Source organism: Pleurodeles waltl, chromosome 1_2 (genome assembly GCF_031143425.1).
Source record: "Pleurodeles waltl isolate 20211129_DDA chromosome 1_2, aPleWal1.hap1.20221129, whole genome shotgun sequence".
Lineage (NCBI taxonomy): Eukaryota > Metazoa > Chordata > Amphibia > Caudata > Salamandridae > Pleurodeles > Pleurodeles waltl.
The window spans coordinates 1230400263-1230412759 of record NC_090437.1 but is presented as its reverse complement, the minus strand read 5'-3'; the positions used below and the strand labels follow the sequence as shown (position 1 = coordinate 1230412759).

The window sequence follows — 12497 nt, the reverse complement described above, 5'->3', positions numbered from 1 at the left end:
CCCTGGAGCCCTACGTAATTTAGGACGAGGTAGGCCGGTAGTAGTGGAGATAAAGGACCAGGGTAGGCGGCTTGGGTGGAAGCAAGTGGATTCCCTAAAAGTTGTAGAAAGGGTGGTGGAGGAAAATTTACATTTATTTATGGACACACTCTTGACAGAGGCTCCTAATTCTAAAACTGTTATGGATGCAATAACAGTAGTAAATGCAGCAGTGAGAGACTGCCTTTTTTTCAGTAAGCAGCCAACCTAGTAAACGTAATTGTGGTTGGTATGATAAGACCTGCTATGTTGCAAGGGCAAACCTGAAGATGGCCACTAAGAAACATCCGAGAGATTGGGTCCTCGTAAAAGAAGCTAGAATGAAATATAAGAGGGCCCTGAGGGATAGCAAGATAAAACATAAAGATAAAGCCTGGGAAGAGTTAGAACGTGCCATAGCTCTGAAGGATCCTGGCCTGTTTTGGAGAGTGGTAAATAGAGGTTCCGTTGGAACAGATACATCTGAGGGCCTTGGCTGTAACATTGCCCCGGATGCATGGGTAATTCATTTTTGTAGTATTTTTTAGGGTTCTCCCCTAAGAAATAACCGGGAGAACGAGTTTGAGATGGCTCCGAACCTAGCCATTAGGTTTTCGCTCCAGGAGGTTATGGATGCGATACAGAGTAGTGCGAGCAACAAAGCTCCGGGCCCGGATTCGATCCCTATGGACTTGTATAAAGCGGACCCCCAGTTTATGGGCACCTGTTCTCTTAAATGTCCTTAATGCAGCAGTTACTGTGGGTATCCCTGCCTCTTGGAGACTGGCATGTATTGTCCCAGTGTTTAAAAAGGGCGACCGGAATGATCCTAAGTCCTACCGCCCTATTTCTCTACTGGACTCTTCGGTGAAGATCCTGGGACGGATTATTTTAAGGCGTCTGGAGTCCTGGATGATAGGGAATGATATCTTAATCCGGGACCAGTATGGTTTTAGGGAAGGCCTTGGCACGCGAGATCAATGTCTCAACCTACTGATGCTGATTGGCAAATACACGCAGGCTAGGAAAGGTACGCTCTATCTTGCTTTTATGGATCTTAGCTGTGCCTTTGATAAGGTGAACCTCTCTATATTATGGGAAAGATTAAATCAGCTAGGGCTGGATCCTAATATTGTAGAGTTGCTCCGATATCTACATTCTGGGACGGTTGCTAATGTGAGGGTGGGGTCGAATGGGGAAAGCTCAGAGGCCTTTAAGCTTTCAAGGGGTGTGCGCCAGGGGTGTGTTCTGGCTCCTACTTTGTTCCTTCTATATACAAATGGATTGTCTGATTTTCCGATGAAACACTGTAGGGATGTTCCAAAAGTGAATGGTACTGATATCCCTGTGCTAACGTACACGGATGACGCAGTCCTCATGGCCCGTACTATGAATGGTCTCCGGGAAATAGTTAGAGCTTATGCCTCCTTTGTCAGCTTTGGGTTTAGAGGTCAATTTTAAGAAATCTCATTTTATGGTGTGTGGAAGACCCCTGAGTAGGGTGGGGGAGCTAAGGGTGGAGGATCAAATTATTAGTAGGGTTCATGAGTTTCCATACCTAGGGATTATTTTTGGAAACCTTGTATTGCCAGAAGGGGTGCGCTTTTTCACGCAGCAGTTGGCGCAACTTTTGATTTTGCTGTAAGGGTAGGTAGTAAACCCATCAAGCCTTTGCTTGAAATTTATAGGCGGAAATGCCTCCCCGTCCTACTGTATGGTGCTGCACTTTGGGGGTATGGGGACTCCCGAGCCCTTACGGTAGAAGAAAATCGGTTTTGTAGAAGGCTATTGGGAGTTGGACAAAATATACCTGGTTTTAGCCTTCATTTGGAGCTGGAGCTTGAGTTTGTTCAGGACACTATTCAGTTGGCTCCCCTTCTGCTATGGATCTCAATTTGGACTAACGAACATGCCACTCCGAATAGGGATATCTTAAAGGATTGTCTGGCTTGTGACAATGTAAAGAATATTCCCTGGGTGATGCACATAAGGAAGATGGCTCGTGATTTGGGGCGGCCTGACTTGGTTGATTATCCTGAAGGCCTGACCAGGTGTGATAAGAATTGGGCTAAGGAGAATTTTTTAAGAATCCAGTAGAACAGGAGGGAGGGGGAGGCCTTAGGGAAAAAATCGATCAGAGATTTCATTATGTTAAAGATGTGGGTAGGTCCTGAGCGCTATCTCTTAGAGATAAAGGATGTGAGGGAAAGGTCTCTCATAACCCGTTTCCGTTTAGGGGATCATTAGAAGTAATTTGTGTTTCCCGTTAGGTCAGTATGGGGACAAATGTATTAGACCCTGTCCCTGTGATGGGGTGTCCCAACAGACCTTGCCCCTTTTTACTTTGTTTTATGTTTTTTATGCACCATTCAGAACTCGTTTTTTATTACCTCTCCTAAGGCCCAAGGGTTTTGTGCAATATCGTCCTGCTTTTATGTGGCTGCAGATGGCCTCAGATGTATTGGTGTGGAAGGGGCTGGGATCATTCCTGAAGGGAGCTATTACTTGGCGTAACAATGTAGAGTTTTTAGAATGAATTTTTTCTATTTTATTATTTCTATGCATGTGGTTATATATGTTTTTATTCCTGATGGGTGTTCTTCTTCTTTATGGTTTTATTGCTAATTTTAACAAATGTATTGGAGATTATTTATTGTAATGGATGAATTTTTTCATACCGAATAAAAGTTATTATTATAACTAATCCTACCAAACCTTCCAGTGTTGATTTGACTGTCATTGTTTGTACTGTTTTGTGTACCTGTTGCTTCACTTTCACGCAGCGAATGCTGAATACTATCATGAATTGGTGTTTCAAGCGCACGTATTTTACTGTCACTCCTCACTAATCTACTGTATAAATTTACCTCTTCACTACTCGCCTTTTCATCTGTTTCCAACCAATCATAACTCTTGACATTCTCTGTTTCAGCTTGTTTAACATTCCTACACTTGGAAACCCTGCCCAAATGCCACACTTTCCCATCACTTAATTTAACTGAGTTACGGAATACTTCATATACTTTCAAAGGCTCTGAATATCTGCTTTCTCCTTTTCAGACTTTTATCTTTTTTCTCACTTTAACCCAATCTCCACATTTTACTTTGGATTCTCTTGTACCGATTTTCTTGTCATTCCACTCCTTATATGCTTGTTGAGCCTTGTTGATTTTCAATCTTACTTGATCAGGTTACCATTCGACTCGCTTACCAGACGATAGCCAACCAAGATCCTTGCTGATAGGTTCACGACCTCTCATCAAGGAAAATGGACTTTCCTCAGGGACGCTACTGGGAGTAATTCTGTAAGCCCAAATTAACTTACATAGCTCACTTTCCCAATTCAAACCATTACTCTTGGCCAACTGGATACTCCCTTTGATGACCCTGTTGAATCGTTCCACTAAACCGTTTCCTTCTGGATGGTATAATGAGGTAGTGATATGGATTACACCATTTCTTTTTTTTTTAAATCGAATTTCTCAGCCACAAATTGAGGACCATTGCCAGTAATCATAGTTTTAGGTAGACCTTCTCTTGTAAATATTTGGTCTAAAAATGTAATAATTCTTTCCCATTCTGCCTTATGAACTATTTCAATCTCTGGCCATTTTGAAAAATGGTCCACTGCGACCAGAATAAATTTGTATTCGCCATTATTGCATTCCACCGGTCCCACCACATCCAAACCTATCTTTTCCCAGGGCATATTGGGGTAAGCAATGGGTAATAAAGGTGGTTTAAATGTTTTCTGACACTTATCAGAACTATTGCATTCTATGCAGTCCATTGTTTTTTTTTCAATTTGCTTATCAAGACCAAGCCACCAATATCTGCTTTTGACTCTTTGTTTAGTTTTGGATATTCCAAGATGCCCTTCATGACATAAATCTAGGATCTTTCTCCTAAGAGAAACTGGAGGTACAGCTCTTCCACCTCTGTACATTATATTGTTTTCTAAATAAAGTTCATTTCTCACCTCCCAGAAAATGTTTCCATCTGCCCCAAGATTTCTTTTTTCAGGCCAACCTCCATTTATGTAACCAGCTATTCTTTTTAAACTGTCATCTTTAATCCATCCTTCCTTCCATTCCATAATATCAATACCTTCCATTCCCTCATCAAATAATACAGCCACACAACTCTCCTCACACATAAATTCATCTACATTTTTAATTGGTAATGACATTCTACTTAGAAAATCAGCTACTTTGTTCTTGACTCCAGGCCAATACTGTACATCATAAGTAAAATCCAACAATTTTACTGACATCCTGCTCAATCTCGGAGATGCATTTTGTAATCCAGCAGTGGTCAAAACCTTTGTTAAAGGTTTATGATCAGACCTCAACACGACATGCAGTCCCCACACAAATTGACGAAAATGGTTCAATGCTCACACACAAGCTAGTGTTTCTCTCTCTATGACTGAGTATCTCACTTCAGCTGGGGTCAAAGACCGTGATGCAAAGGCAACAACCCATTCATTGTTCTCATCATCACACTGTGTTAGTACAGCCCCCAACCCTTTATTACTTGCATCTGTTGTCACAATGGATTTGCATTTGGGATCAAATCCCTTCAGAAATGGTGCTTTACAAATTTCAATTTTTAAATCCTGAAACGCCCTTTGACACTCATCTGACCAAATAAATTTGGATTTGTTCTTGAGTAATTGTTGTATATGGTACGTTTTTTCAGAAAAGTTCCTAATGAACTTGGAATAAAATTCAATTAAACCTAGAAAAGCTCTCACATCCTCTTTCCCAGCAGGACAAGGAGCCTCTTTGATAGCTTCCACTAAAGCTTGCTTCGGTTTAATGCCATTCTTGCTGATGCTATGACCCAAGTAAACCACTTCTTCTTCAGCCAATTTACATTTACTATACTCTATTGTCAGTCAGTCAAATTAACTTTATTCGGCAGTTGCCATAAAAGTACAAACCAAGACACATTTACCGATCTATAAATAATAAAAAAATAAAACTTAATACCATTGCTGAAAACACCACATGAGCATCCAATCTAAAACCCCTTAACATACATAGATAAATATACAAGACATAATTAAAAATCACAAAGTCAAAAAAGTACAAATATTGGCTTTAAAATAATATACTATACGTGCATAAAATTTTTAAAAAGGAGTAGGCCTTTTCCTAATACTTAAGGAAGCTGTGACAAAGTCTAATACATGATGACAAATTTGAATATCAGACAATCTCTGAAAATATAGTAGGGCTTCCTTAAAATGAATGGGTCTAAGAAGACGTAGCGTAGGTAAAATAAAAGCCCCTCTAGGAGTAGCGTATAAAGGGCAAAAAGAAAAAGTGCAAAGTGCTCTGAGTTGATTTGGAGTCACAGGGACAAAGTGGTAAATCCTTTTTCCAGAAACATGGTTCGGGGAAAGCTACCTTAAAATGAATTAGATTAAGTCTAAAAAGTGTTAAAAGGGAAATTGTTCTAAAACTCGAAAACCAAGTCAAATAGGGTTCAAGGCATGGAACGGTCACGATCCGAGAGTAGGAATCAAAGGATTTCAATTTCAGGGAATTATAAAATCTCAGCTCTGATATATGCTTGAAGTAAGTAGACTTCAAGACCGACCTAGAGTTTATAGTTAACAAATGAGGGTCATCAAACATGTATCTAAGGCCTAGGTTCTCAAAGGAGTTTTGCAAAAACATAAGCCAAGGAATCCTATTTGAATTTTCCAAATGTAGACAGTCAGAGATACAGTCTTGAACCAAACTTGCCGTAGGGTTTGACCAGCATCTGATCCAGAGTAATAGGGGGGCCAAAAAGACCCTGTCCTCCAAAAAGCACTGACCAAGTTCTTCATGGCAGATGATATTTGCGGTGCATTTTGGAACCAACAATAATCTGCGCAGGAATTTATTTTCAACACTCTGGAGAAACGGTATTTTATTATAGCCCCAGACGCCTGCCCCGTAAAGGACTGATGCAGTGCATTTGGAATTGTAAAGAATTTTCAACTGTGCAGGGGGCCTGTGACCTAATTTATTTGAAAAGCGAAAAATTGCTTTGTTGTTCCTTATCAACTGTTGAAGCTTAAAATTAATGTGTGTCTTCCAGGACAGAGAGGAACTCATGTACATGCCTAGATAACAAAATTCTTTGACCTTAGTAAGGGTGTGCCCTCCCATAGTAAATTGTTTAGACTTTGTATTGCGTGGGCCACAAGTCATAACAAAAGTCTTGGGGTAATTTACTTTCAGATCAAGGTTCAACATAAAATCATAAAATACATCCAGTAGTCCTTGTAAACCGTTTGCTGTACGAGCAATTAAAACTGCATCGTCTGCATATAATAAAACGAAGTTGTCTCTGGCCCATCCTCGGTATATCCTTTGCATGTTTTAACAGTGAATCATAGAGCCCATTAATGTAAATCAGAAAAAGAAAAGGGGCTAAGGTGCATCCCTGCCTTACACCCCTAGTTGACGGGATGGGGGAGGTTCTCTGCCCGTGTGAGCCGGTTTGAACAGAAATCGTTATGTCTGTGTGTAGGCGTTTAATAAGTTCCAATAGTGGCGGATCGCAGCCTAAGGCTTCCAAAATTTGCCATAACTTTGACCTATTAACCATATCGAAGGCACTGGTTAGATCGATGAAAGCCATGTGAATCGACTCTTTTTTGACTGTCACATATTTGCTGAGTATCAGCTGCAAGTTTAAGACTTGCTCAACTGTGCCTACACCAGGTCTGAAACCGAATTGAATAGGAGATAAAATCTGGGCCTCGGACACCCAATCTTCCAAACGGGACAGGATCACGCTACCTAAAATCTTTGCCGTCGAATCGATAAGAGAAATTGGTCTGTAACAAGAAGGATCTTGTCTATTTCCTTTTTTGAAGATAGGAACAATAATAGCCGATTTCCATGAGAGGGGCACGTTACTATTTGCCACGCTATTCAACACATTGGTAACTAACGGACCCCAAAGATCAATTTCTGATTTAAAAAGATCAGCGGGAACCCCATCGGGGCCAGGAGCTTTTCCCTGCCTTGATCTGTCAATGGCATTTTTGACCTCATAGAGATCAAAAATGATGTTTGGGGCCTTAGTTTTGGAGTCTAAAATAAAAGGTGCAGAGGAATTTACATACATACAGGGAGTGCAGAATTATTAGGCAAATGAGTATTTTGACCACATCATCCTCTTTATGCATGTTGTCTTACTCCAAGCTGTATAGGCTCGAAAGCCTACTACCAATTAAGCATATTAGGTGATGTGCATCTCTGTAATGAGAAGGGGTGTGGTCTAATGACATCAACACCCTATATCAGGTGTGCATAATTATTAGGCAACTTCCTTTCCTTTGGCAAAATGGGTCAAAAGAAGGACTTGACAGGCTCAGAAAAGTCAAAAATAGTGAGATATCTTGCAGAGGGATGCAGCAGTCTTAAAATTGCAAAGCTTCTGAAGCGTGATCATTGAACAATCAAGCGTTTCATTCAAAATAGTCAACAGGGTCGCAAGAAGCGTGTGGAAAAACCAAGGCGCAAAATAACTGCCCATGAACTGAGAAAAGTCAAGCGTGCAGCTGCCACGATGCCACTTGCCACCAGTTTGGCCATATTTCAGAGCTGCAACATCACTGGAGTGCCCAAAAGCACAAGGTGTGCAATACTCAGAGACATGGCCAAGGTAAGAAAGGCTGAAAGACGACCACCACTGAACAAGACACACAAGCTGAAACGTCAAGACTGGGCCAATAAATATCTCAAGACTGATTTTTCTAAGGTTTTATGGACTGATGAAATGAGAGTGAGTCTTGATGGGCCCGTGGCTGGATTGGTAAAGGGCAGAGAGCTCCAGTCCGACTCAGACGCCAGCAAGGTGGAGGTGGAGTACTGGTTTGGGCTGGTATCATCAAAGATGAGCTTGTGGGGCCTTTTCGGGTTGAGGATAGAGTCAAGCTCAACTCCCAGTCCTACTGCCAGTTCCTGGAAGACACCTTCTTCAAGCAGTGGTACAGGAAGAAGTCTGCATCCTTCAAGAAAAACATGATTTTCTTGCAGGACAATGCTCCATCACACGCGTCCAAGTACTCCACAGCGTGGCTGGCAAGAAAGGGTATAAAAGAAGGAAATCTAATGACATGGCCTCCTTGTTCACCTGATCTGAACCCCATTGAGAACCTGTGGTCCATCATCAAATGTGAGATTTACAAGGAGGGAAAACAGTACACCTCTCTGAACAGTGTCTGGGAGGCTGTGGTTGCTGCTGCACACAATGTTGATGGTGAACAGATCAAAACACTGACAGAATCCATGGATGGCAGGCTTTTGAGTGTCCTTGCAAAGAAAGGTGGCTATATTGGTCACTGATTTGTTTTTGTTTTGTTTTTGAATGTCAGAAATGTATATTTGTGAATGTTGAGATGTTATATTGGTTTCACTGGTAATAATAAATAATTGAAATGGGTATATATTTTTTTTTTGTTAAGTTGCCTAATAATTATGCACAGTAATAGTCACCTGCACACACAGATATCCCCCTAACATAGCTAAAACTAAAAACAAACTAAAAACTACTTCCAAAAATATTCAGCTTTGATATTAATGAGTTTTTTGGGTTCATTGAGAACATGGTTGTTGTTCAATAATAAAATTAATCCTCAAAAATACAACTTGCCTAATAATTCTGCACTCCCTGTATTCTCATAAGTTTCTGAGCAGAAGACTTTCCTGAAATGAGTTAGCCAGACGTCCTCAGCTATAAGACATTCATTTGCCAAAGAATGGTTATCAGAAAAGTAAGAGTGATTTATCACTCTCCAGAATTTAGAAGTATCCTTCTGTTCAGATGCAGCCAAAAGTTCGCCCCAGGCCCTAGACCTAATTTCTGATTTCCGTTTGTCAATGGCAGCCTTATAATCGTCTCTTGCTATTTTGACTAATTGACGGGAGAAAGGAACTGCTTTAAGTGCAACTTTGAGTTTTTTATGGGCGGATGAACACGCAGAATCGAACCATCTATGGGCCACCTGCCCCTTCGTGGGCCTGTCCGCCGCCAGGGCGCGTGAGATATCAATGCTTAAGGATTCAAATTCACACACTATGCGGTCAGAATCGAACTGCTGGGACAGACACATATGAATCGAGTCAGACCTACTTCTTACAATTTCCTGGTTAAAAATGTTTGGATCTATTTTGTCCCATTTTAGACGTATGCCACAATTTGGATTATAAGCAGTAGCAATGCTCAAGCTTTTATTCTTGGGTGCCTGGAAAATTTTTAGGTCCAATATGATGCTAAGGGGGTTATGATCGCTTGCACAATGGGGCGTAATCTTAAATTCTTGAATTACATATAAATCAGAGGAGCTGATAAGTATGAAGTCGATAATGCTCCCCCTCAAATTCCCTGTAAAGGTTGGTGTATTACAGGCGTCAGGGGCCAATTTCTCGGTGACATGAACCAGATCAAATTTAGAAGTAAAAAGATTTAAGGCATCTCCTTCAGATGTATGGTTAAAATGAATTACTGACTCTCTGCCCTCGGCAGGAAAGGCACACAGATCCATGTGTTCTTTGCTGCACAGAGGAGTATTGAAATCGCCCACCCAGATAATAATTAGATCACTATTCTGCAAAACATGTGAGGAATCTATAAGGTCCGATACCTCTTCCAGATGACCCATAAGGAAGCCCCTAGGGATATTATTATAAAAATTTAAAATTAGGATATCCTTTAGGCCACTAATAGAGACCAAGACAACCATAAAATAAAGAGAAGACCAGATTAAAGACACATTTAAAAGCGGAAGATGTACGGAGACAAGAACTAAAAGGCCGCCACTAGCTCTCCCCATTTGGGAGGTTAGTGCTGGCTGACACAGAGAGGTGAAACCGTTCAGAAGGAACGTATCTTTGGACCAGGTCTCCTGTAGACAGATTATATCGTAGGAGGAAATAAAACTCTTCCAGTCCGAATTGTCAGATTTGGATCGCAGCCCTGCTATATTCCAACTAAGCAGAGTTAATGGTCTAGACACAGGGCATGACATTAGAACTTTAGTATTTATAGGAACTTTCAGATCCAATTCAGGGTTTCCTGTGTCCCAGGTACATTCCACGTCGACGTTCCCAGCCTTCGGTCTCTCCCTGTTAAAAAAAACAGGGGTGGAACACCGTTAGTCAATCGTTCTCGTCAAGACGGCTAAGAGTCGAGAACCGGTGGCTAGAGGGTACAGTAACCTGTAATTGAAGCCTTTCTGGGTCTGGTCTGTAAATACTTGAATTAGTGACAGTGTGGCTTGGTAGGAGCATAGGGTCGTAAAAATGACACAATGGATGTATTTGAATCCTGTTATTTGACATATTACAATGGCCCAAACTGGTCAAAAAAAGGTCTACTGAACGAGGATTAGCAAAATTTAAGACGACATAGTCTCCCTCCTCCAATGCCTTGGAATATCCTACCCTCCTCACTCTTCGGGCCATGAGAATCTTATAATTATAAAAACAATTAGATTTGAAATTAGAGTTCAGCCAGTGACCAGCTTTTCTGATTAGGGAGTGGGTATCTTCTTGTTTGGAGCACTCCAGGGGAGGAACATTTGAGAGAACCAAAACGTACGGATTGCAGGCAGGTGGTAAATGTAAAAAGTCTGCATGGTTAGTAAGTTTATTTGGACCTTTGTCGTGTGTCCTAGAGGAAGAAACTTCCCTTGTCGACCCTAATACAGGGTTGTCATCATGAGTTCCTGCCCTGTGTGCCGCCTCCTCCTTCCTCTAAACGCGCTTCCCGCGACGGCGGGAGCGCGAATCAGATTTAAAGGGCTCCTGCCCTGTGTGCCGCCTCCTCCTTCCTCTAAACGCGCTTCCCGCGACGGCGGGAGCGCGAATCAGATTTAAAGGGCTCCTGCCCTGTGTGCCGCCTCCTCCTTCCTCTAAACGCGCTTCCCGCGACGGCGGGAGCGCGAGTCAAATTTAAAGGGCTCCTGCCCTGTGTGCCGCCTCCTCCTTCCTCTAAACGCGCTTCTATTGTCAAACCTTTCCTCTTAAGGATTTCTAGAACCTGTTTCAACTTATTGTCATGTTACTCTCTATTTTTACCCATGACTAGGATGTCATCTTGGAAAAACATCACCCCAGATATTCCACTAAATATATTACTCATAATCCTTTGAAACATCGCTGCAGCTGATGCTAGTCCAAAAGGCACTCGGGTATATTGCTAACATCCAAAAGGCGTTATGAACGTTGTGTATTTCTTACTATCCTGGTGTAATGGCACCTGATGTTAAGCAGATTTTAGGTCGATAGTTGAAAACCAACACATATTCTTTGTTGCGGAAAACATTTCATTTATGCGTGGTAATGGATACTGGTCAATTAAGATGTTTTTATTCAGCTCCTTAAGGTCCACACATAATCTTACTTTACCATTGGAACGCCTTACAACTACAAATGGAGAAACCCATTCTGCTGACTCAACTTGCTCAATAATGCCACCCTCCACCAGTTTTTTCAATTCATCATGAACCTCCTCCTTAATAGACATAGGTATTTGTCTAACCTTATGAATACATGGAATTGCTGAGGATTTTATTTCTATTTTGTGCTGAAAATCATTCAACAGCCCCACGTTACCAGAAAATAATTCTGGGTAAGAATCCAATTTCTGATGGATACAACTACCTGTGGATTCCTCACCTAATGAATACTCCCATTGCGCCAGCATTCGACGGAAATCTTCTTCCTAGCTTCTGCACGTCGACGAGGACGTCACAATTGCCCACGTGACGCCGTCTGACGTCATACGGCCAATAAGAGGTCCTTGCTGACGTCAGTTCCCTTTTTTCAGTGCCATTCGAAACGGTTATCTTCGAGGGAGCTACTGTTGCTGTATCGACAATTACAGTGTGTTTTTGGCTGTTTTTGCTTTGAGGCATTACAATGTCGCAAAGAAAGTCAGGATTCAAGCCCTGCCGTGAGTGTGGAGGCAAAATGTCGGTAACGGACCCACATTCTGACTGTTTGTGGTGTCTTAGTTCCGACCACGATGTTGACAAGTGCGATTCTTGTCAACATATGAATCCTTAGGCCCTGAAAGAACGTGAGGCTAAACTTTTTCTTGCGAAATCGAAAAAGAAGTAGAAGAGACGTCACCGAAAGTCGTCGTCACCGAAGTCGCATCGGCGTCATCGAGACTCGCGTCGTCGAATCTTGGCGCCGGTCGAGTAGGGAGAGGTCTTGTTCGAGGTCACCATCAGCTCGACGTCGGAAGACTTGGGAAGTTAGTCCCACTGTCTCTCCCCAGCCGACGACGCCGTTACCTTCTCCGGCTTCACCGACTTCACCCATGTCATCGGTTCATCCTCCTTCAGTTTTCGAGGTTCCGCAGCTTCAGGTGTTTTCTCCGTCTATGCAGACGTCGAGACCGGTGTCGATGTCGCCTTCGAACCAGGCACCTCAGTACCCAGCTTTCCCGGCCCCTGGAGC

The 12497-nt window shown here is 42.1% G+C and overlaps 1 protein-coding gene across 2 annotated transcripts in view; it reads left to right on the top strand.

Annotated features, from left to right (window-relative positions):
• IMMT (inner membrane mitochondrial protein) overlaps positions 1-12497 on the top strand; it is a 300472-nt gene that overhangs the window by 168297 nt on the left and 119678 nt on the right. The window lies entirely within an intron of this gene.